The 24,902-nt window shown below is 42.2% G+C and overlaps 1 protein-coding gene across 2 annotated transcripts in view; it reads right to left on the bottom strand.

Moving 5' to 3' along the window:
- KCND2 (potassium voltage-gated channel subfamily D member 2) overlaps positions 1-24,902 on the bottom strand; it is a 757,023-nt gene that overhangs the window by 675,887 nt on the left and 56,234 nt on the right. The window lies entirely within an intron of this gene.

Below are 24,902 nucleotides of genomic sequence, written 5' to 3'. Positions count from 1 at the left end.
ATTGCCTGATGTTTCTCTCTATAGGTATATTTTTGAGTAAAATGTAAATTGTTCTTTTACTCTATAAACTTCTGACAACATGTCTCCGAATTAACAAGCAATAAATTTTGTATTTTTTTTCTGATAGAGAAAAATGGTCAAAATAAAAAAAACCCAGTGCTTTCAAACTTTAAATAATGCAAAGAAAACAAGTTCATAATCAATTAGAAACAACAATACTAATGTTGTAACTCAGGAAGAGTTCAGAAATCAATATTTTGTGGAATAACCAGGATTTTTAAATGCAGCTTTCATGCGTCTTGGCATGCTTTCCACCAGTCTTTCACACTGCTCCTGGCATAAAAATGTAAGCAGTTCTTCTTGGTTTGATGGCTTGTGACTATCCATCATCCTCTTGATTACATTCCAGAGGTTTTCAATGGGGTTCAGGTTTGGAGATTGGGCTGCCCATGACAGGGATTTGATGTGGTGGTCTCTTAATTTTTGCCAGAGCTGTATACCCATCTTGTATCTTGACGTCGAATGACTTTTAACCCAAGTATCCTGTCCAAGTCCTGATTGACTACACTCGGACTGATTACGTGGCATCTAACCCTGGCTATCAATCTATGGCTTTTGATTTTGGTTTATCTTTCTTTGTCTTGTTATTCCAGTTATTGATGCAGGAAGCTATACTTCTTTTGCTTTAGACTCGCTGCTCCAGCCAGAAGCCACTGTGTGGAAGCAACAGCAGGTACCCCACTATAAATAAACATTCCTGTGGTTCAAGGGTGAAGACTGGTGTTTCTTCTGGATATTGCCAGATGGATCATGAGGTAGCTAAGCGCTTCTGACAGACATAACAACTGTTGACAGATTCCCTTTTAAATCTCGTTTGAAGACAATATCTTTAGTGCAGGTTTATCACATAAATATTGCAATGTACATAGTAGGAAACAAGATATTATAACTATTACCATAAGCTCAATCTCGACCTAGCATAATTGCTTCCTCTACCTTTAATTTGGAGAAATAAATATGTATACTTCTGCACCAAATACAAATTAGCATATTACTAAGCCCCCCAAAAAATGTAGCCAGGAGATTGTTTCCAACTGGTTGATTTCTTGTGTAAGTTGTGAAATTAGCCTACTGGGAGAAACGATGCAGAATTTCTTTTGGGCACTTGTAATGTGTATAGGCACTTATGCTGCAGAACTAATTCCATTAATGTGTCATTTGAAAGGCTTTCTAATTTACTAGAACGTTTAGAGCAAAATTCTAATTCTTAAGGTTAATCATGAGAAAAAAAAAATGTTCAGCAGAAACGATCGGCAATTAGAGTGCACACGCGGGAACTATAAAAAATACGTTTGTTTAGGTGATAAGATACATTGTGTGAGCCAGATCTTTAATTCACAGTGTAATAATGTTTCTATAGCTTTAGTAGACTAGAAACGCTTTTAGAAAAGGTTCTAGTTATGTATTTGAGAAGGAAATTATTGAGATTTGCACGAGTTTATGCACCGCAAATCAAATTTTGGGTGGAAATTCGGCAAAGTTGTTGAATTCGAATTTCTATAGAGTACCTCATCTCTAACTCCAGCCCATTATTGGAGTACACTTTCTGATGCTGGTACCCAAGCAGCTGGAAGATGTGCCAAATTCAATAAAATTTTACCTTACTGGACTGGGGTTTAATATGACAGTTGTAATGAATTTTCCTCTATGTATTATAATTCATCAACATTTTCGAGATTTTACTGGTGTGAGTAATAGTGTGGCTGTACACATGCAGAAGCTGTATATTGCATCCAGTCAGATGACAGTCATAAATCTCTCTGGTAGTGTGCTACAACGATTCATTCAGAATTCCAAGTTGTAAGAGTAAGGGCAGACATGAGGTTCATGACACGGTTGTGATGCAGCTGAGAAACGCAATGGTCAGGTGTAGTGATGAGCGAATATACTCATTACTCGAGATTTCTCGAGCACGCTCGGGTGTCCTCCAAGTATTTTTTAGTGCTCAGAGATTTAGTTTTAGACCGCACATGGAGTACTGTGTCCAGATTTGGGCACCGGTGCTCAGGAAGGATATAATGGAACTAGAGAGAGTACAAAGGAGGGCAACAAAATTAATAAAGGTGATGGGAGAACTACAATACCCAGATAGATTAGCGAAATTAGGATTATTTAGTCTAGAAAAAAGACGACTGAGGGGCGATCTAATAACCATGTATAAGTATATAAGGGGACAATACAAATATCTCGCTGAGGATCTGTTTATACCAAGGAAGGTGATGGGCACAAGGGGGCATTCTTTGCGTATGGAGGAGAGAACGTTTTTCCACCAACATAGAAGAGGATTCTTTACTGTTAGGGCAGTGAGAATCTGGAATTGCTTGCCTGAGGAAGTGGTGATGGCGAACTCAGTCGAGGGGTTCAAGAGAGGCCTGGATGTCTTCCTGGAGCAGAACAATATTGTAACATACAATTATTAGGTTCTGTAGAAGGACGTAGATCTGGGGATTTATTATGATGGAATATAGGCTGAACTGGATGGACAAATGTCTTTTTTCGGCCTTACTAACTATGTTACTATGTTACCTTAAACGGCAAATTTCAGAAAATTCTACTTGAGCTTGATCCTCCATAGATCAATCCACTCATCCCTACAATGTAAGTCTGAGATATCTGTGCACCCTCAACAGAAAACTTTATGCAACACACTTAAATGTTATACATGATGGAATCCTGACCACTAATGATAAAAGCTTACAGCATATAATATATATGTACCGGAGATGAACGTGAAGGATCCAAACCATCGCCACCCCACCTGACTCCATATTACATCACATCGGAAAACAAATAAATAAGAAAGGGAAAATCAAAAAACGTGTAACATGTAGTCCCTTTAAAACAATATATATTTTATTTAGAGATAATCTAAAAAATACCACTTCCCAGTGAACACAGAAAAATGGAATACAAAAAACGAATCCACTAGTGCACCTTTCCTCACAGATAACCCTACACTCGCCTGCTATCCCTTCCTAGCAGTGGAGGTTGGCACCCTGATAGATATTTTGGCGCCCCCACTCGGCGACGGCTGACACCTGCTATCCCTGTTAATGAAACTAGTCAGCTATAGGAGGGAAAACAATAAGCAATAAAAAGAAATGAAGGAAGATGTAGGGTAGAGAAACTAAGGTGCACAAAAATCTATATACCGTCCTCCCTCAATGACATCTCATGTTCAGCCAACAGACACTCGAGAAAAAAAAAATATATATATATATATACTAGTGCGTGGAGCCAAACAAAACATGTGCTCCCAGCGTTGCAATACAGCAGTCCCGTTATGTATCAGCAAGGGACATAACTCCGTGCATCAAATGGCGAGATGACAGTGGGAGAACAGGTACAGAATAACAAATGACCTGATTTAGTCTAAGATAGACACAGTGCATGGTAGCACCCCCTTGGCAAAACAATCAATATATTTTAGAATGTGAAACAATGTAACACAACTCAGTATAGCTACAATTGTCTCTAGGTACACAGTAATAACATGATGCCACACTGGTACAAAGTCTTAAAGGGATATTTCAAGCTACACACTAGATGAGCTACCCAGTGGGTTCTAATAGCCAATAGTAGGTACCGATACACATGCACAGTCGGATAGACAAAAAATAGATGATTTCAGCAACAGCCAGTGAAAAAAAGGGGGTGGTTAACCCAAAAGAAACCAGACACTTAGCTGTCAGAATAACGCCCCGACGCGTTTCCCCGTCATACAGTTCCTCAGGGGGCAGAGATAATGATAAATCGGAGGTCATAGATACAGGTGCCCTGATGCCCAGGCAGACCTGATTAGATCCCCATATTACATCAGCAAGATCCCCACTTGTACCAACGTGACATTCCACACCCCTAGTGACATGTAAAGTCAGCTTGGCACAGTTTTACACAGACAACCCTGTCCTCACGAGCTCGGGGAGGCACGGGGAGTGAGAAGATGGCCCATGCAGCCACTAATATGGCACCACACTCGCCCACAACCCTGACAAGATGAGAGGCCCCTTTCACTAGCAGAAGTGAAACAGAACCTTATCAGCTTGGTAGGACTGCCACCAGTTCCTTGTTCGATATATGCCTAGTCCGTTAATAAGGTTATATCAGGCCAGGAACCAGCCACCAGTAGCATGTGAGATTAAACCAAGAAACAGACGTGCGGATTCGTGAATTAAGATAAAAGAGCAGCCCAAGGTTAAATTATACATTTAATCACCTTAAGGGCAAACTAGACAATACATTATATATACACAATGGTTATATATATATAATGGTCAGATATGTAAATACAATAGTGGTAGGACAAAAAGTATAAGCAGAACATACGGTCAGTTAGATGAAAGGCCTGGCTTGCAAAAGAGGGACTGCACATGGGAGGCTTGTGGTTCCCTTTGTGTTTGACTTCTCACATGTGTCCTCGCAACCTCCCAGAGAAAAAATAACAGGATATGCTTCACACAAGCATTTAACCCTCTGGGTCACTCCCCTCCTGCCCTCTGCGTTGCACCTAAATCCCCTACCCTGGAGATTTGGAGATAAATCTCCCAAAACCTATGAAAGATCGTAACTCCTTTCTGGGTGGTCCTTTAGCAGTGGTTCTAAGCCAACAGATCTGACTAGGCCCCTGCTACTCATAGACACTAAACACAATTTTGCTACTTAGCAACTAGTGGCTGTTCTATGTATCTCCCTTCTCGTGCGTGTTAGAATGACTTGAGACCAAGACAGGCATTCCTAGTTGGCTGAATGTGCATACCAGCTAGCTGGTGGGGGTGAGGGTGAGGGGGGAAGGGTGAATCCCTTTGATTGAAGCTGGCCAGGTGTCATGTTAACACTGCACGTGCTGAAGCTTTATTCCATTCCATGCATAATAGGGTACAGATGATTGACAAGGAATTATATCTCCAATATTCTTCACAGTACTATCATATCCAAAGTTTCCTTCACTTTTAATTTCTGCATAAGACATTACAACAAGATTTCTGCCTACCCCTTAGGCCTCAAGCTTCATTCAGACATACTTTATTTTTCAGTGTGCTGAATCCACTTTTGGTCTGCTTTTTGGTTTTTACAATTCGTGTGTCATCGATTTTTATAGTAAAAAAAAAAATCTAGAGGTCTCTGAAATCACCTACCAACAGCTCAGTGGAAAATGGTCAGCACTCAAATGACATTATTTGTTTCTTTCACTGACTAGCCATTTGAATGAGTAAGTGTGATCCTGAAATCAGATATAAAACTCACACATCTTCACTTTTATTCCAGATTGCAAGAAAAAAGAAAAAAACGGCCATGTAAACTTTCCAAAGACTGTAATAGGTGCATGCTCCAACCATATGGAACTTGAATGGCCGAGTGCAATCCGAATATTGAATCAAAGTCGGGCATGCTGTGAAAAATTGGACATGGGAATGGTGACATGGAATAACAATGGTCAGAGTGCGATTTACTGTTTTGTCGGAACTCACTCAGACCGAAAATACGGTTATGTCCACAAGCCCTATGACTGAGAATTTTCTATTGGACAAAGGGGTAAATTGGTTAAAGAAACAGTTTAAATATCTTAAATTTGCATACAATCAGGCATATCTATTTTTTAAAGGACATATTTAACAAAATCTACACTGTAATAATGAATATTGTTAACCAAGTACCCCATGTTATTTACATGTACTATTACTATTTACTTGCTGTAGGGTAAATGCTCATTTCTGTTTTTTTCTTGGGTTTTATCAGTGTAGTAATGAATCCACATAACAACTGAAAAGAGAGTTTCACATTCCCAACTCAAATGTTTCCCAGCTTCAAACTGGCAAAAGCACGCAAAGTAATTGCATCTAAAGTAAAAAGAAAGTGCAATTGTCTTCAAGAGTTTATATGATTATTTCAAGTATGCTGTAAGATAGTGTTGTTTTATTTGATCTCTTCCTGATACAATTGATTTTACAAAAGTGATGCATCTTGTGTCAAACCTACACTTTGAAGTTTCTGTAGTATTCAACCTCCATTTAGTGAATTAATGCTACTGGTATCCAATCTCATTATGTAAAAGGTGAAGTTTAGAGAGGACCTTTCACCAGTTTGAGCATTTAACACTGGCCCCATCTTGGAACAATGAGAGCACAGCTAAATAAAACATAATTTTTATTTCATAATTTCTCATTACCATTATGGAGATATTAGCTTGTGAAGTTTAAATTATAATTTATGATAAATCCATCTGGGCATTACCAGAGATTCTTCTCTGCAGGCATGTACCTTGTTCCCTGCTTGGCATTAAGCAATCATAAGCAGGATGCATTAAGCAAATGAGAAAAGAACAGGATGTGCGCAGCCCTGATCTCTGTATAGAGCAGAGCTGAGTGTGATTACAAACACTTCTAAATCTGCTCTCACAACAGTATTAGTGTAGGTGGAGTTGCAAAACTGGCAGAGCTGTGAGTTAAAGGGGTTGTCCAGTCTATGTTGATAAGTCTGCAGTCACTCTGTGTGACTGCAGACTTATGAATCCCCCCAGTGAATGAACTGTGTACTGCGAGGATTTGCTGGTTTCTGAGCTGGGATCGGTGAGTATATACAGTACAGACAAAAAGTTTGGACACACCTTCTCATTTAAAGATTTTTCTGTATTTTCCTAACTATGGAAATTGTACATTCACACTGAAGGCATCAAAACTGAATTAACACATGTGGAATTATATACTTAACAAAAAGTGTGAAACAGCTGAAATTATGTCTTATATTCTAGGTTCTTCAAAGTAGCCACCTTTTGCTTTGATGACTGGTTTGCACACTCTTGGCATTCTCTTGATGAGCTTCAAGAGGTAGTCACCGGGAATGGTCTTCCAACAATCTTGAAGGAGTTCCCAGAGATGCTTAGCACTTGTTGGCCCTTTTGCCTTCACTCTGCGGTCCAGCTCACCTTCAGTGTGAATGTAAAATTTTCAGGCAAGCAGGCAATCCCCACATGTACTCAGCCTGGCAATTAAATCATTCAGCTGAGGCGATGAAAACTAAATCTCCGAGCACTAAAAAATACTCGGAGGACACCCGAGCGTGCTAGGGAAATCTCGAGTAACGAGTATATTCACTCATCACTACTGAACACCACAAGAGAAGACTCTCTGATAATGCTAAGTTTGGCTTATCAAAAATTATAACCTCAACTTTACAAGCTAAATTCTCTGCAGCAGAGATAGGAAATTAAAAAAATATGTTACTTAGCTCAGCAGTCACTATTCCATGATGTGGCCATTTTAACATGACCAAACTGGTAAAAAGTCCATTTTAAGACAAGAGCATCTCCACTGGTTAAGAACCTACATTAGGCCAGTCTCACACGTCCAGATAATTCCGGTACCGGAAAAAATCGGTACCGGAATTATCCGTGTCCGTGTGCCCCTACGTTTCTGTGGCACATCAGTGTGGCATACGTGCGGCACATGTGTGCCGCCCGTGTGCCCACTGGGTACCACACGCACCGTGCTGGGTACCACACGTACCAGCATCTGGTGCTGAAGCCCCATTCATATCTTCCCTGCAGCAGCATTTGCTGTAGAGAAGATATGAATAATTGTGTTTAAAATAAAGATCTATGTGCCCCCCGCCCTCCCACCCCCTGTGCGTCCCCCCCTGTGCGCCCCCCCGCTGTTCTGAAAATACTCACCTGGCTCGCTCCCTCGCCGGCGCTGCTTCCTGTTCTGGCTGCATCTTCTCCTGTATGCGGTCACGTGGGGCCGCTCATTTACAGTAATGAATATGCGGCTCCACCCCTATGGGAGGTGGAGCCGCATATTCATGACTGTAATCGGCGGCACCACGTGACCGCTGATACATTAGAAGATGCGGCCAGAACAGGAAGCAGTGCCAGCGAGGGAGCCGGGTGAGTATTTTCAGAACAGTGGGGGGCGCACAGGGGGTGGGATGGCAGGGGGCACATAGATCTTTATTTTAAACACAATTATTCATATCTTCTCTACAGCAAACGCTGCTGCAGGGAAGATATGAATCGCGGCTTCAGCACCAGTGGGGGGACAGCGCTTAATGTAGCGCTGTCTCCTGCACGGCACACGGACTGCACACGGACAACGTCCGTGTGCGGTTTGTGTTTTACATGGACCCATTGACTTTAATGGGTCCGTGTAATACGTGCGCTTCCACAAACACTGACATGTCTCCATGTTTGGCACACGGAGAAACGGTCCGCAAAAAAATCAATGACATCTGAACAGATGCATTGATTTTAATGTGTCTACGTGTGTCAGTGGCTCCGGTACATGAGGAAACTGTCACCTCACGTACCTGAGCCACTGACGTGTGAAACCGGCCTTAAAGTGCTCACACAATTGGCCATGTGCATTAATATGCTTGCGCGATTATGTTCTGGCATAATATAAGAAATATCATGAATTTATTGTTACATTATTACTGCAATCTCATGTCTTGTAAAACAGTATATACCAAATACTAAGGTCTTAGACCCACATTTATTTACTGAACAGTTTATACCAGTTTTTGGTGCAAAAACGCACCAAAAAATTGCAAATTATGTTGCACCTCAAATTTGCATCAGATAGTGCCTTTTTTTCCGGCAAACTGTAAAAAGTAAAAAGTAAAAAATGGCCTCGGTCTCCAATCAGTGCTCAAGTTTTAATCAAATTTAGGAAGAAAAAAATCATTAAAACAACTAAAATTTTAGTGCAAATCTAAAGTTAAAGGGTTATTCCCATCTATGGAGGTAGGGCTATGGAAACAGTTGAGAAAGGCAGAGCTGTGCTATTTCTGTAAGCCACTTATGGGAGTCATGAAAAGAGTACAGTTTAGCGGCTTCCAGCATTTTCCATAACTACACCTCTCGTGGTCATCACCTGGATGGAGTTGTTCCCATTTCAGCCAGAAAAGACTATGATAGAAATAACCTTTAAAAAATCCCATCTTTTCTGGGGTAAGATACTGGGCTATAAGCAACTAAGCTGGTTCCAGAAAAAAAAAACATAGCACAGTTAGGCAATAGGAAATAATTTAATTACTTTTGTTAGGCCGGTTTCATACTTGCGTTCCCCTGATGTGCGGCGGGCTGCGGACTTCCTCCGTGAAGCCCCGCCCTCGGTCGCACCTCCCCGCATGCGACCTGCGTACCTATATTTAACATTAGGTACGCAGGTCGTGCGGCTGTATGCGGATGGTGCCGCATGCGTCGTTTTGACGATGCGGCGACCAGTGGAGACGCAGCCATGTAGCATTTTTTTTTTGCCGCATCGTCAAAACGACGCATGCGGCACCATCCGCATACAGCCGCACGACCTGCGTACCTAATGTTAAAGATAGGTACGCAGGCCGCATGCGGGCCGCATACAGATGTAGGGGGAGATAACAGCGGAGGTGTGGCCAAGGGCGGGGCTTCACAGAGGAAGTCTGCAGCCCGCCGCACATCAGGGGAACGCAAGTGTGAAACCGGCCTTAACTACACACGATACATACATCTCAGAGCTTATATCTACGACTGATATCAATGGCATCCTGGCAAGGCAATTCCCTGCTTTATATTTTTATCATGGAGGACTAATAGATATTCTACATACAAAATAAAAATAATGTTTTATGAGTAATTTGTGGTTCTTTTGTTCTCCAAAATAGGTAAGCCATACTGTATGTAGTAAATGCATGAAATCATTTAGTCAGTTTTTATCTCACATGCCGTTATTATTCCCACAAAATAGAGAATGACAAGGTATAAAGGCGCAGTCATGTACAATATGCTTGTAAAGCTTTGTAATGCACAGTAAATCCTCCCTCTGTTCCCCTTATTATCCATTCCTCATTGATTTGTAAATGTCTTTATGTTTGTGTGCTTGGTGCGCTGTCTTGTCTCTTCTCTTTGATAGCATTAAACAAGACAGCTGTGTCATGTGCTAGAGGTCTACTGCCCGGAGATATTATGAAAATTCGGTTTAACCCCATGCCTTCTATTATTGCAGGTCAAAGAACATGACTCTCATTGACTAGTATTACATCAATAAGTCCTCTGTGGTAGATATTATATACTTATTGATATTGATATGCTCTTATATAGTCAAACATAGTCAGTCCTTATGGAGCTGCTCTTAGAAGGCTCCAGTGATGAACAGTCTCAGAAGCATTGCTAATTCTATATTTTATTTTAAAAAAAAAATCATATTACCATTTCAATCTCTCCCTTTCCCTGTCCTCACACAATTTCATGCATTGCAGCACTCTGCTATCTGCGAAAGAACTCTCTGGCCTCTTCGTGAGCTTTTTTTTTTTTTTTACAGTGATTTTAAATGCTTGCAAAAATGCTACATGAATTTCATAGTGTTCATAAGGTTGATAGAATAGTTGAGCAAAAAGATTCATAGGACCCTGACAGAGGAGCCGTGTCCTGCCAACTGTCCCTGGTGCATCTTCTGATTACTAGGGTCTGCAATGTCATTACATTGTGGCATGATGAACAAATGATGTCGAGGGGGCTAATGATTAAAAGCAGTGTCGGGGATGTTGTAGGAAGTTTGCAGTGGTCTAGGACTTCCAACGTGGCTGATGGACCAAGGTTCTGCAAATGTTGGCTAAACACTAGTTGGAAGTAGACTTTCTTTTTTTAGACAAAACCCGAAGTGAATTAATTAGCAAAGAGAAAGCTAAGTTTTCTGCTAGGAATAATGTTTATAAGGTTAAAAGTCTAGTTGAGCAAAAAGATTTGTTGGACTCTGATAGAGTGGCTGTGTCCTACTATCTGCAGTATCCATGGCTCTTCTTTTTATTAGTAGGCTTTGCACTGTCATTACATTATGGCATGGCATGATGCATGCATTATCAATCAAAAGAGGTGTCAGAGATGTTGCATGTAGCAATCTCGCAGTGCTTTGGTCTGATGACCAAGTGCTTCCAATGTGACTTCAGGTCTAGGTCCTGCAAATTTTTGTTGAACAAAAAAATTCGTAGAACTCTGACTGGGCAGCCAATTCCAGCTACCTGCGGCATTCCTTCTGATTAGTAGGCTCTGAAAAGCCATTACATTACAGTATGATGAACTCATGGCTTACTAATCAAAAGAAGTGTTGGGGATGTTGTAGGTAGTAGGAAGTTTGCAGTGCTCTTGTCCAACTCCCAAGGACTTCCAAAGTGGGCCGAGGTTCGGTAAAGTTTTTCTAAACACTAGTTGGAAGTAGACATTTTAGGTATTTTTTAGACAAGACCTGAAGTGGATTATAAGCAAAGAGAAAGATAAGTCTTCCCCTAAGAATTTCATAGTGTCTATAAGGTTGGACGAATAGCTGAGCAAAATGATTTGTAGAACTCTGATTGGGCAGCCGAGTCCAGCTACCTGCGGCATCCCTAGCGCCTCTTATTAGTAGGCTTTGCAATGTCATTACATTACGGCACGGCATGATGCATGCATTACCACTCAATAAGTCTTCTGTTGATATTTTCCACTATTTTCAAATGAATATGCCGTTCCTGTTTTCTTTAAGTTGCACAGAGAAAAAAATGGCTTAAAAAAATCCATTGTCTTATTACACCAAGGCAAATAACTAAAATAAAGCATGAGAAGGTGCAGATTATCATAAAACTGTACAATCAAATAACAAATATTTTTAAATCTCGCCCACCATATGTTGGCACGATTCTGCCCATATTGACTACATGATTGTGTGAACGTACCCTACATAAACAGACAGCAGAATCTGGGTCGCATTGTAATAAGGCTAAAGACAGAGATTACGTGTGCTTTTTCTTTGAAACCATGACAATTCCAATAATTCATATCTTAAAAACATGGAAAGATAGGTGATTCCTGACACCTTATATTGCCTTTCTATGAGGACTGATAGAACCAGAATAAGAATCAGAGAATTCATTTTGCAAATGGGGCATGGAAGCAGTTTAGTCTTTTACAGTGATGTATGCCCTCGTAAAACTCTGGAAGGAGAATAGGCTTAGGTGACAGAGGCAGTATTTATGAAATTATTACTTTTATAAAGATAGGAGCTTTCAAACCATGCAATCTAAAAGCAGAAAAATCTAACTCTGGCAGACTTCCTGGCTTAACCCTATGAAGCACAGTTACACAGATTTATTATGTAAGGTCCTGGCCTACGAAACCTTTCTCATCGCCCCACAATGATGAGCATGGCTCTAACGGTACAATAAATGCAGATGATCATCTTATAAAACAGTAGAACATACAGTTCTTTGACATTTGAGATCCAGGGCCTGACTTTGTCTACTCTAGTTCATGCAATTGACCTGCATATTATAATTTGTATAGATACATTATAGCAATTAATCATTTATGATCTTTCCATAATTTGATGGTAAATTGCACAAAACATAGGTACAGTCTAAGGGTATGTTCACACATCACGTTTTTACAGCATTTTTTGTAACTTTTTCCATCTGTTTATCTGAATGGGTGAAAAGCGTTGCAAAAATGCTTAAAGAATTGACACTGTCTTGAGATTGTCTTGGCAGAAATGCAGTAGGGGTCAAAACATGTGTTAGCGAGGGCACAAGATTTCCAAAATCTCACTGATCATGCTGGCAGTGTAAAATGCTGCAGCACATTTTATGCACCAAATATTACGCGAAAAAAAAACTTTTGCCGCTTTTACCTAAGTCAACATTTTGAAAAGTGAGTGGAGCTTGGGACGGACGGGCCATGGCCAAGAGCCAACAAGTTTAACACAATTCATGCCTCAAAAGTGGCAAACATGATAATTAGCATGGAAGCCAGCCTCTGACTGCAATGGCAGTTGAAAGATGCAGCAAATTTATTATGAACTAGATGGCAGCCCGATTCTAAAGAATCGGGAGTCTAGAATCCATATATACTTTATTTATTCAAATGTAAGAATAATACAATTAATAAATAATAGTAAGAAAGAACAAAAATAATAGGCAGTATATGGAGAAAACACCAAACAAAAGTTCAAAATTGGTGTGAAAATGTCACTGAACCACTTCACAACTAAATATATATAGTTTTGGTAAATGGTATTATCATTTTTTTGACGAAATTCGGCAGGAGCTTGAAGAGCAACGTCACTGGGCCCGCCTCCACGCAGTAGAAACTTGCTGTGAGGTAAAAATTCAAAAATCACACCAAAATGGCGGGCGGAGTGTGTCACAGTACGGCACGTTTCTGATTGGTCACTCGCAGCAGGCGGCAACCAATCAGACACTGGACACTGTTGACGTCACTTATCTCCGGACATTAGCTCCGGACATTATCTCCGGACATTATCTCCGCACATTAGCTCCGGACATTAGCTCCGGACATTAGCTCCGGACAAAGCCACGGAAGTTGGCACAAATTGCAGGAAGTAGTATTCTAGGCAATTAATCTCCGGACATTAGCTCCGGACATTAGCTCCGGACATTATCTCCGCACATTAGCTCCGGACATTAGCTCCGGACAAAGCCACGGAAGTTGGCACAAATTGCAGGAAGTAGTATTCTAGGCAATTAATCTCCGGACATTAGCTCCGGACATTAGCTCCGGACATTAGCTCCGGACAAAGCCACGGAAGTTGGCACAAATTGCAGGAAGTAGTATTCTAGGCAATTAATCTCCGGACATTAGCTCCGGACATTAGCTCCGGACATTAGCTCCGGACAAAGCCACGGAAGTTGGCACAAATTGCAGGAAGTAGTATTCTAGGCAATTATATATTAGATTAATACACGAGTCTTAATGAATTTGGCATATTTTACTGCAGCGAACTGGTCATCAAGACTGGAGAACAAAAACCCAGTCTGAAGCCTAAATGGACCTATGTAGCCGAGAAGTCTTCTACATCCATCACCAAATACAATTAAATCACTTTTTTTTTTTAAATCTTATTTTGCAGTCAGCAAGCAGACACCTCAGAACTTATATAGGTCTGTAAAATGAGAAGTCTGTTTACCTCTGTGCACATTTATCTCTGAACAGGATGATGAAAACTGGGTAAAAAAATATACATTTATGTAACTTTATACAGCAGATTAGGAACTCCTGATGTATGATGATTAAATGACAGTTGTGCACCAGCTGCAAAGCTAAAATTCATAAAGATTTTCTTGGAATGTGCAAGATTTTTAAACGAATTACCATAAAAGCAGAGCTAGAAGATAATATATTTTCACCAGAGATGCAATGCAATCAGCAAATATAATAAAGTATATCAGAAGATGCTTTCTTAACTCCTACAGGACACAGCTGTTTTCAACCTAATGTATAATGTTTATTATTATTTTTTTTTATTATTAATATGCCCTTTAAAATTGTGCTCACAGGTTTCGGAGATGTATAAATTTATTTTGTGTCAAAAATGCAGCAAATCGGTGCAAAGAAAAAAATCTCAGCTGCAACGTGTGAACACAGCTGAAAGTCGTAATGGTTTCATTTTTTAGTCCATGTGAGGGCTTGCTTTTTTGCAGACAAGCTGTATTTTTTAATTGTGAAAAAAATATTATTTCTTATTTCAGGGAAATGAAAAAAGTGCAATTATGACATTTTTTCCAGTTTTTTTTTTTAGGTGGGGGGAGGAGGTAGATTTTTTTTAATGACATTCATAGTGAAGTGTATGTGAAATGTTATTCTACTAGTCGGTATCATTATGGTGATAGCAAATTGTATTAGGGTTTTTTTTATGATTTGTAACTTTTGCACAAAAGATTTTTTTTTAGTTTATCCATAATCCGAGGCCCTTAATTTTATAGTATTCTGTGAAAAGAGATGTGGAAGGACTTTTTTTTTTTTCAGGAGTTTACATTTTTGATCATTCGGGAAAAACACACATGTGCAAACACCCGTACACTATAATGTGTTCATTTGCTATACATTTAAAAATTATTTTAAATTGTGCTATTTAAAGAGAACCTTTCACCAGAAAAATCACTGTTAACCCACAGATATGGAGTTAATCTCCATAATAGCGTTACTAACCTGCTCGGCGCCCAGATATGAAAGGAAGATGAAAGGAAAAAAATAATTTTATTCCAACCGCAGCGTCCCGGTTTCAGTCACAGGGGTGGCGTTGGTTCAGTCACCACTGAGAATCGAGAGTGGTGGCTTTTACTTTGCCCCTTGCCCTGACTGACGCTAGCTCTACATTGGGGCTGTCAGTCAGGGCCGCAGGCACGATTACAGCTGCCACTCTATGTGTACTGGGCAGTGACTGAACCATCACCAGCGCCAAAACCAGAACACTGCCAGGGAGAACAAAGTTAATTTTTTCTCCACAGCGTTCGGCGATGGGTGGGTGCTGGGTAGGTTAATAATGCTGTTAACCTGCAGAATAACCCCATATCTGCAGGTTAATAGCGGTTGTCCTGGTGACAGGTTCCCTTTAAATTTGTCTTTGGCTGATCTAGGCCAAACAGGGCAAAGTAACTTCAACTTTAGTAGCCCGGTAGACCACGCCATGACCGTTTTAAGCAAAAAAAAAAAATGTATCTATAAGCAACATATTCCCAGCCACACTGGCAAACTGGCTCCCAGCATTTGTCCAGTAAAATAGAAAAACGGACCTAGATTGGAGTGGTTAGCATATTACAGGAAATGCTGAACATAAATGACAGACAATGACTAGATAGTGTGTAGCTGCAGTGGGTGTATTTATGTGACTGTATAGGAAGAAGGTATATCACATACCATTCATCAAGTCTCTTGGATATCACATGCAGAGATAAAAGAAATCTCTGATGGGTAGCAAGGCTTTACGGCAAGGAAAATGTTCTCTGTGAAGTTTAAACATCCTCTGCAGAATCAATATGGTAAATAAAAGTTGTGCGCATCATGAATGTTTGATAAATTCCTCCCTCTGGGTTTTATCCTTTTTTTATTGCACATATAAATATTGCATAGGTAATGCGGTTTTCTAAGACTTTAACTATCAGAAAGTGGTAGAGGATTTTTCTCTATCAACAACTGTGCAGCCATAGCCCCCCCATGCAGGTCAGCACACACGTTTTCCTCCAATCCAGGAATCCGAAGTGCTACTTTAAGTGAATAACATGGGTAAAAATATGAAATAAGATTATTCTGATTTATCATAGCCACATGTAATAGAAAAATTGGAGTTTGAATATCATTTTAAAGTAGAGTTTCATAGTAGAGAATTACATTGTTTTGGAAACTTAATTCCCTCCCCCCCCAGTGATGGCCTAAAAGAAGCAGCTTTTGATCCACTGACCCAAATAGGCTTCCTTGCAAGACCATGTCTAACTATACAGTATATACTCAAAACACAGGACATCCATTGTTATTTACAAAGTTCTTGGATAGCTCCCTTCATAACATTAGAGTGGGCAGCCGCTGTAAAAGAGTGATTCTGTTTGATACTTGAAATGCTTTCATTATTCCTTATGTACCATGCACACCTTTGAACATCTCTTACTTTGAAATGCCAGAAGATGTTCAGCGATAGTGCAAGCGCTGAGACACTGGAACTCTACACAACTCTGGTGTCAGACAGTTACATTTGGAAATTTCTATGTGGGAAGCTCACAAAGAATTTAATCCCCAGGGTAAGTGAGGTTAACTTAGTGATGCAGAAATCTACCATTGAAGATGAATAGTCACATCCCATCTTGAGTCATTGATCCTTACAATATCCTTACAATATCAACTTTTGATTTGTATCAGTGACATGAAAATATTTAATGTCTAATAGAGCCTGTAAGACTGGAGATCTTTACTGACTTCTATGTGAGAGTTTTCTAGACATGCTTTGTGATCTGTACAGAGGTCATTGTGCATGGGGAAGGTGAGGAACTAACTTTTACCTATTGTGAATGGTGTGATCTTATGTTATCAATATATGAGCTTGTGCAGACGACCATAGTTTCTGTCTGAGAGCAATCTGGCCAGACATATCCCAGCAGGCCCAAACCATGATGCTGCCACCACCATGCTTGACAGTGGGAATGGTTTGTTCAGGGTGATGAGCTGTGTTGCTTTACTCCAAACATATCGTTTTGCATTGTTGGCAAAAAGTTTGATTCTGGTTTCATCTGACCAGAGCACCTTCTTCCACATGTTTGGTGTGTCTCCCAGGTGGCTTGTTACAAACTTTAAACAACACTTTTTATAAATATCTTTGAGAAATGGCTTTCTTCTTGCCACTCTTCCATAAAGGCCAGATTTGTGCAGTGTACGACTGATTGTTGTCCTATCTGTCCTACCTCAACTGTAGATCTCTGCAGTTCATCTAGAGTAATCATGGGCCTCTTGGCTGCATCTCTGATCAGTCTTCTCCTTGTTTTAGATGAAAGTTTAGAGGGATGGCCGGATCTTGGTAGATTTGCAGTGGTATGATAATCCTTCCATTTAAATATGATCGCTTGCACAGTGCTCCTTGGGATGTTTAAAGTTTTGGAAATCATTTTGTATCCACATCTGGCTTTAAACTTCTCCACAACAGTATCAAGGACCTGCCTGTTGTGTTCCTTGGTCTTCATGATACTCTCTGTGCTTCAAACAGAACTATGAGACTTTCTCACAGAGCAGGTGCATTTATACAGAGAATTGATTACACACAGGTGGATTATATTTATCATCATTAGGCATTTAGGACAACATTAGATTATTCAGAGATCCACAATGAACTTCTGGAGTGAATTTGCTCCATTGGAAGTGAAGGGGCAGAATAATATTGCACTGTCTGTGTTAAATGTGGTTGCCCAAGAGTTGGGGGCCAACACCAGGTTCCTGTACTTTGCAGTTAATGAGGATTTGCTCTATTGGGCCACTGAACAGCGAGGGGAAGTATTAGAGCAGTTATTAGTCCTGTGAACCAATAGATGTAGGGTTCTGGATCTGGCCCATTGTCATGTTTTGGGGGGCATCGAGGAATAGATAAAGCCCAAGAGCGATTCCTTCAGAGGTTCTACTGGCCTGGGCGTCACAGGGACATTTTTAATTTCTGCCAATCCTGCCCTGTCAGCTAACTGCTCCCATATCCCACTTTTGCAGTCCCCTAGTTCCATTACTCATTATAGAGGTACCCTTTGCCCGGATTGCCATTGAATTAGTAGGAACTCTAATTAAGTCAGTCAGCCTGAGGCCATCAATGCATCTTGGTGATCATGGACTATGCGATACGGTACCCGGTTGGTGGAACCACTGAGGAACTCCTCAGCAAGGAGTATAGCCTGAGAGCTAGTCCATATTTTCTCCTGGATGGGCTTTCACAGGGAGATTCCGAGGGACCAAGGTACAACATTCATGTCCAAGGTAATGAGAGTTATGTAAAGCCCCCAAGATTACCCAACTCAGGACATTTGTGTACCATCCACAGACAGACTTCCTCGTGGACAAATTTAACAAGACCTTGCAGTCTATGCTGAAGAAGATCATGGAGAAAAATGGCTGGGACTAGGATTGCCTGTTAACGTACATATTGTGCTCCATTAGAGAAGTCCCACAGGCCTATACGGTGTTCTCCCTGTTTGAGCTGTTATACGGATGGCACAGACGGGGACTTCTGGACATTGCAAGGGAAACCTATGTAGCAGAGGAAACACCCCAACAAACCGTTATCGAAAATATGGCCCAGAAGGACAAGATCCAGGACAGGATCGCAAGTGTAATGCCAGTTGTGAGGCAGAGTCTCCTTCAAGCCCAAGAGGACCAGGCAAGGGTCTACAATTGGTCGGCAAGACTGAGACAGTTTAGTCCTGGAGACCGGATGTTGGTGTTGATCCCCACAGTTGAAAGTAAGTTCCTGGCCAAATGGCAAAGGCCATACAAGGTGGTTGAATAATTGAGTGACATCAACTACAAGGTCCACCAACCAGGGAGAAGAAAGCCGTATCAGGTGTACCATATTAACCTGCTGAAACTGTGGCAAGACAGAGATCCAGTAGAAGCAATGTGCCTAGTGGCCCATCCTGAAACCAGGGTTGAGGATTTCAATGTGGCAAAGACCATGTTTCCAGCCCAGAAACAACAGTGCCATGAGCTGTTTCAGAGAAACCAGGACCTGTTTTCAGAAATGCCAGGTTGTTCGCAGGTTGTGGAGAATGAAATACTGACAAAACCGCATGTGAGGGTGAATCAAAAGCCATATCACATTCCTGAAGCCTGCCATGAGGTGATCTCCAAGGTGGTGAGAAGGATATTGAGCTTGGGCATCGGAGGAGTAAAAGAGCGGCTGGTCTAGCCCTATTGTTCTTGTGCCAAAGCCAGAAAGAGAATGGCGGTTCTCTATTGACTACAGAAGACTGAATGAGGTGCCCAAGTTCGACACGTATCTGATGCCCCAGGACAATGAGCTCAGTGAGAGGCTAAGGTCAGCCAGATATATCACCACCCTGGACCTAACGAAAGGGTACTGGCAAATTATCCTGTCTCCAAGTGTCAAGGAAAAGACAGCTTTCTCTACACCTGATAGCTGCTTTCAGTATAACAGGAAGCCGTTTAGTCTGCAGGGAGACCCAGCTACCTTCCAGGGAGCCATGGACCGGATCCTAGCCCCTCACAAAAAGTACATCACAACTTATCTGGACGACGACATTGTGCTATTCAGCCAGGACTGGGGAATTCACCTTCAGAAGTTCCAGGCAGTCCTGGATGCACTGAAGACAGGGTTTACCATAAACCCAAAGAAGTGTGTCATGGGGAAAGAAGAGGCAAAATACTTAGGCTACATTTTAGGGAATGGTCTAAATAAAGCCACAAGTAGACAAGGTGGAGGCAATACAAAAGTGGCCACAACCGGTTTCCAAAAAGCAGGTTAGATTGTTTTTGGGAATTGTGGGATCAACAATTTACCACAAATTGTACCATTATCGCCACCCCTGACTGATCTTCTCAAGGGCACAAAGTTATCGATGGTCAAATGGTCCTCTGAAGTGGAGATGGCATTCCAGGAGTTGAAGCTTGCCCTGTGCAGACAGCCGGGCTTGGTTGCACTGGATTTCACTAAGGAATTCATGCTCCAGATGGACGCATCGGACATCGGGGTGGGAGCTGTGTTGCCCCAGGAGATAGATGGGGATGAACATCCAGTCCTATACCTGAGCAGGAAACTCTCCTCCTGTGAAAAGAACTTTGCCACTGTAGAAAAAGAGTGCTTGGCTATCAAGTGGGCAATCGACACAGTTAGGCAGGAAGTTCAGGCTAGTCTCAAATCATCTGCCCCTGAAATGGATGAGAGAAAGTTAAGGTAATAATACTCAGGTGACTAGATGTTATTTAGTGATCCAGGACTTTAACCCCTTCCCGACCTGTGACACAGCGTATGCGTCATGAAAGTCGGTGCCAATCCGACCTGTGACGCATATGCTGTGTCACAGAAAGATCGCGTCCCTGCAGATCGGGTGAAAGGGTTAACTCCCATTTCACCCGATCTGCAGGGACAGGGGGAGTGGTAGTTTAGCCCAGGGGGGGTGGCTTCACCCCCCCGTAGCTACGATCGCTCTGATTGGCTGTTGAAAGTGAAACTGCCAATCAGAGCGATTTGTAATATTTCACCTAAAAAACTGGTGAAATATTACAATCCAGCCATGGCCGATGCTGCAATATCATCGGCCATGGCTGGAAACACTTATGTGCACCCACCCCACCCCACCGATCGCCCCCCCAGCCCCCCGATCTGTGGTCCGCTCCCCTCCGTCCTGTGCTCCGCTCCCCTGTCCTCCTGTCCGCTCCCCCCGTGCTCCAATCACACCCCCCGTGCTCCAGTCAAACCCCCCCACACAGCGATCCCCCCCCGCACAGCGATCCCCCCCCGCACAGCGATCCCCCCCGTGCTCCGATCCACCCCCCCCGCACAGCGATCCCCCACCCCGTGTTCCGATCCACCCCCGTGCTCCAATCCACCCCCCCGTGTTCTGATCCACCCCCCGTGCTCCGACGCCCCCCCGTGCCCTGATCTCCCCCCCTTATACTTACCTAGCCTCCCGGGGTCCGTCCGTCTTCTTTGCTGGGCGCCGCCATCTTCCAAAATGGCGGGCGCATGTGCAGTGCGCCCGCCGAATCTGCCGGCCGGCAGATTCGTTCCAAAGTGAGTTTTGATCACTGAGATATAACCTATCTCAGTAATCAAAATAAAAAAAATAGTAAATTAATTTTTTTTTTGTTCCACTAATGTTGGGGTAAGAACTAGGGTTAGGGTTAGGGGTAGGGTTAGGGGTAGGGTTAGGGGTAGGGTTAAGGTTAGGGGTAGGGTTAGGGGTAGGGTTAGGGTTAGGGGTAGGGTTAGAGTTAGGGTTAAAGGTAGGGTTAGGAATGTGCACACGTATTCTGGTCCTCTGCGGATTTTTCCGCAGAGGATTTGATAAATCCGCAGTGCTAAACCGCTGTGGATTTATCGCAGATTTACCGTGGTTTTTCTGCGCATTTCACTGCGGTTTTACAACTGCGATTTTCTATTGGAGCAGTAGTAAAACCGCTGCGGAATCCGCAGAAAGAAGTGACATGCTGCGGAATGTAAACCGCTGCGTTTCCGTGCAGTTTTTCCGCAGCATGTGTACAGCGATTTTTGTTTCCCATAGGTTTACATTGAACTGTAAACTCATGGGAAACTGCTGTGGATCCGCAGCGTTTTCCGCAGCGTGTGCACATACCTTTAGAATTAGGCTATGTGCACACGGTGCGGATTTGGCTGCGGATTCGCAGCAGTGTTCCATCAGGTTTACAGTACCATGTAAACATATGGAAACCAAATCCGCTGTGCCCATGGTGCGGAAAATACCGCGCGGAAACGCTGCGTTGTATTTTCCGCAGCATGTCAATTCTTTGTGCGGATTCCGCAGCGTTTTACACCTGTTCCTCAATAGGAATCCGCAGGTGAAATCCGCACAAAAAACACTGGAAATCCGCGGAAAATCCGCAGGTAAAACACAGTGCCTTTTACCGGCGGATTTTTCAAAAATGATGCTGAAAAATCTCACACGAATCCGCAACGTGGGCACATAGCCTTAGGGTTGGGTTGGAATTAGGGTTGTGGTTAGGGTTAGGGGGTGTTGGGGTTAGGGTTGTGGTTAGGGGTGTGTTGCGGTTAGGGTTGTGATTAGTGTTATGGCTACAGTTGGGATTAGGGTTAGGGGTGTGGGGGGTTAGTGTTGGAGGTATAATTGAGGGGTTACCACTGTTTAGGCACATCAGGGGTCTCCAAATGCAACATGGCGCCACCATTGATTCCAGCCAATCTCGTATTCAAAAAGTCAAATGGTGCTCCCTCAATTCCGAGCCCTGACGTGTGCCCAAACAGTGGTTTACCCCCACATATGGGGTACCAGCATACTCAGGATAAACTGCGCAACAATTACTGGGGTCCAATTTCTCCTGTTACCCTTGTGAAAATAAAAAAATGCTTGCTAAAACATCATTTTTGAGGAAAGAAAAATTATTTTTTATTTTCACGGCTCTGCGTTGTAAACGTCTGTGAAGCACTTGGGGGTTCAAAGTGCTCACCACATATCTAGATAAGTTCCTTGGGGGGTCTAGTTTCTAAAATGGGGTCACTTGTGGGGGATTTCTACTGTTTAGGCACACCAGGGGCTTTTCAAACGCAACGTGACGCCCGCAGACCATTCCATCAAAGTCTGCATTTCAAAAGTCACTACTTCCCTTCTGAGCCCCGACGTGTGCCCAAACAGTGGTTTACCCCCACACATGGGGTATCAGCGTACTCAGGAGAAACTGGACAACAAATATTGGGGTCAACTTTCTCCTGTTACCCTTGGGAAAATTAAAATATTCTGGGCTAAATAATTATTTTTGAGGAAAGAAAACGTATTTATTATTTTCACGGCTCTGCATTTTAAACTTCTATGAAGCAATTGGGGGTTCAAAGTGCTCACCACACATCTAGATAAGTTCCTTTCGGGGTCTAGTTTCCAAAATGGGGTCACTTGTGGGGGGTTTCTACTGTTTAGCCACATCAGGGGCTCTGCAAACGCAACGTGACGCCCGCAGAGCATTCCATCAAAGTCTGCATTTCAAAACGTCACTACTTCAATTCCGAGCCCCGGCATGTGCCCAAACAGTAGTTTACCCCCACATATGGGGTATCACCGTACTCAGCAGAAACTGGACAACAAATATTGGGGTCAAATTTCTCCTGTTACCCTTGGTAAAATTAAAAAATTCTGGGCTAAATAATTATTTTTGAGGAAAGAAAACGTATTTATTATTTTCATGGCTCTGCATTATAAACTTCTGTGAAGCACTTGGGGGTTCAAAGTGCTCACCACACATCTAGATAAGTTCCTTTCGGGGTCTAGTTTCCAAAATGGGGTCACTTGTGGGGGGTTTCTACTGTTAAGCCACATCAGAGGCTCTGCAAACGCAACGTGACGCCCACAGAGCATTCCATCAAAGTCTGCATTTCAAAACGTCACTACTTCACTTCCGAGCCCCGGCATGTGCCCAAACAGTGGTTTACCCCCACATATGGGGTATCAGCGTACTCAGGAGAAACTGGACAACAACTTTTGGGGTCAAATTTCTCCTGTTACCCTTGGGAAAATAAAAAATTGCAAGCTAAAAGATCATTTTTGAGAAAATAATTTTTTTTTTTTATTTTCATGGCTCTGCGTTATAAACTTCTGTGAAGCACTTGGGGGTTCAAAGTCCTCACCACACATCTAGATTAGTTCCTTTGGGGGGTCTAGTTTCCAAAATGGGGTCATTTCTGGGGGATCTCTAATGTTTAGGCACACAGGGGCTCTCCAAACGTGACATGGTGTCAGCTAATGATTGGAGCTACTTTTCCATTTAAAAAGCCAAATGGCGTGCCTTCCCTTCCGAGCCCTGCCGTGCGCCCAAACAGTGGTTTACCCCCACATATGGGGTATCGGCGTACTCAGGACAAACTGGACAACAACATTTGGGGTCCAATTTCTCCTATTACCCTTGGCAAAATAGGAAATTCCAGGCTAAAAAATCATTTTTGAGGAAAGAAAAATTATTTTTTATTTTCATGGCTCTGCGTTATAAACTTCTGTGAAGCACCTGGGGGTTTAAAGTGCTCAATATTCATCTAGATAACTTCCTTGGGGGGTCTAGTTTCCAAAATGGGGTCACTTGTGGGGGAGCTCCAATGTTTAGGCACACAGGAGCTCTCCAAACGCGACATGGTGTCCGCTAACGATGGAGATAATTTTTCATAGAAAAAGTCAAATGGCGCTCCTTCCCTTCTGAGCCTTACCATGTGCCCAAACAGTGGTTTACCCCCACATATGAAGTATCAGTGTACTCAGGAGAAATTGCCCAACAAATTTCAGGATCCATTTTATCCTGTTGCCCATGTGAAAATGAAAAAATTGAGGCTAAAAGAATTTTTTTGTGAAAAAAAAGTACTTTTTCATTTTTACGGATCAATTTGTGAAGCACCTGGGGGTTCAAAGTGCTCACTATGCATCTAGATAAGTTCCTTCGGGCGTCTAGTTTCCAAAATGGGGTCACTTGTGGGGGAGCTCCAATTTTTAGGCACACGGGGGCTCTCCAAACGTGACATGGTGTCCGCTAAAGAGTGGAGCCAATTTTTCATTCAAAAAGTCAAATGGCGCTCCTTCCCTTCCAAGCCCTGCCGTGCGCCCAAACAGTGGTTTACCCCCACATATGAGGTATCAGCGTACTCAGGACAAATTGGACAACAACTTTCGTGGTTCAGTTTCTCCTTTTACTATTGGGAAAATAAAAAAATTGTTGCTAAAAGATAATTTTTGTGACTAAAAAGTTAAATGTTCATTTTTTCCTTCCATGTTGCTTCTGCTGCTGTGAAGCACCTGAAGGGTTAATAAACTTTTTGAATGTGGTTTTGAGTACCTTGAGGGGTGCAGTTTTTAGAATAGTGTCACTTTTGGGTATTTTCAGCCATATAGACCCC

The sequence above is a fragment of the Ranitomeya imitator genome, chromosome 4 (assembly GCF_032444005.1).
Source record: "Ranitomeya imitator isolate aRanImi1 chromosome 4, aRanImi1.pri, whole genome shotgun sequence".
Classification (NCBI taxonomy): Eukaryota; Metazoa; Chordata; class Amphibia; order Anura; family Dendrobatidae; genus Ranitomeya; species Ranitomeya imitator.
Note: the sequence above shows the minus strand (reverse complement) of the source record. Positions and strands in the feature narration are given on the sequence as shown.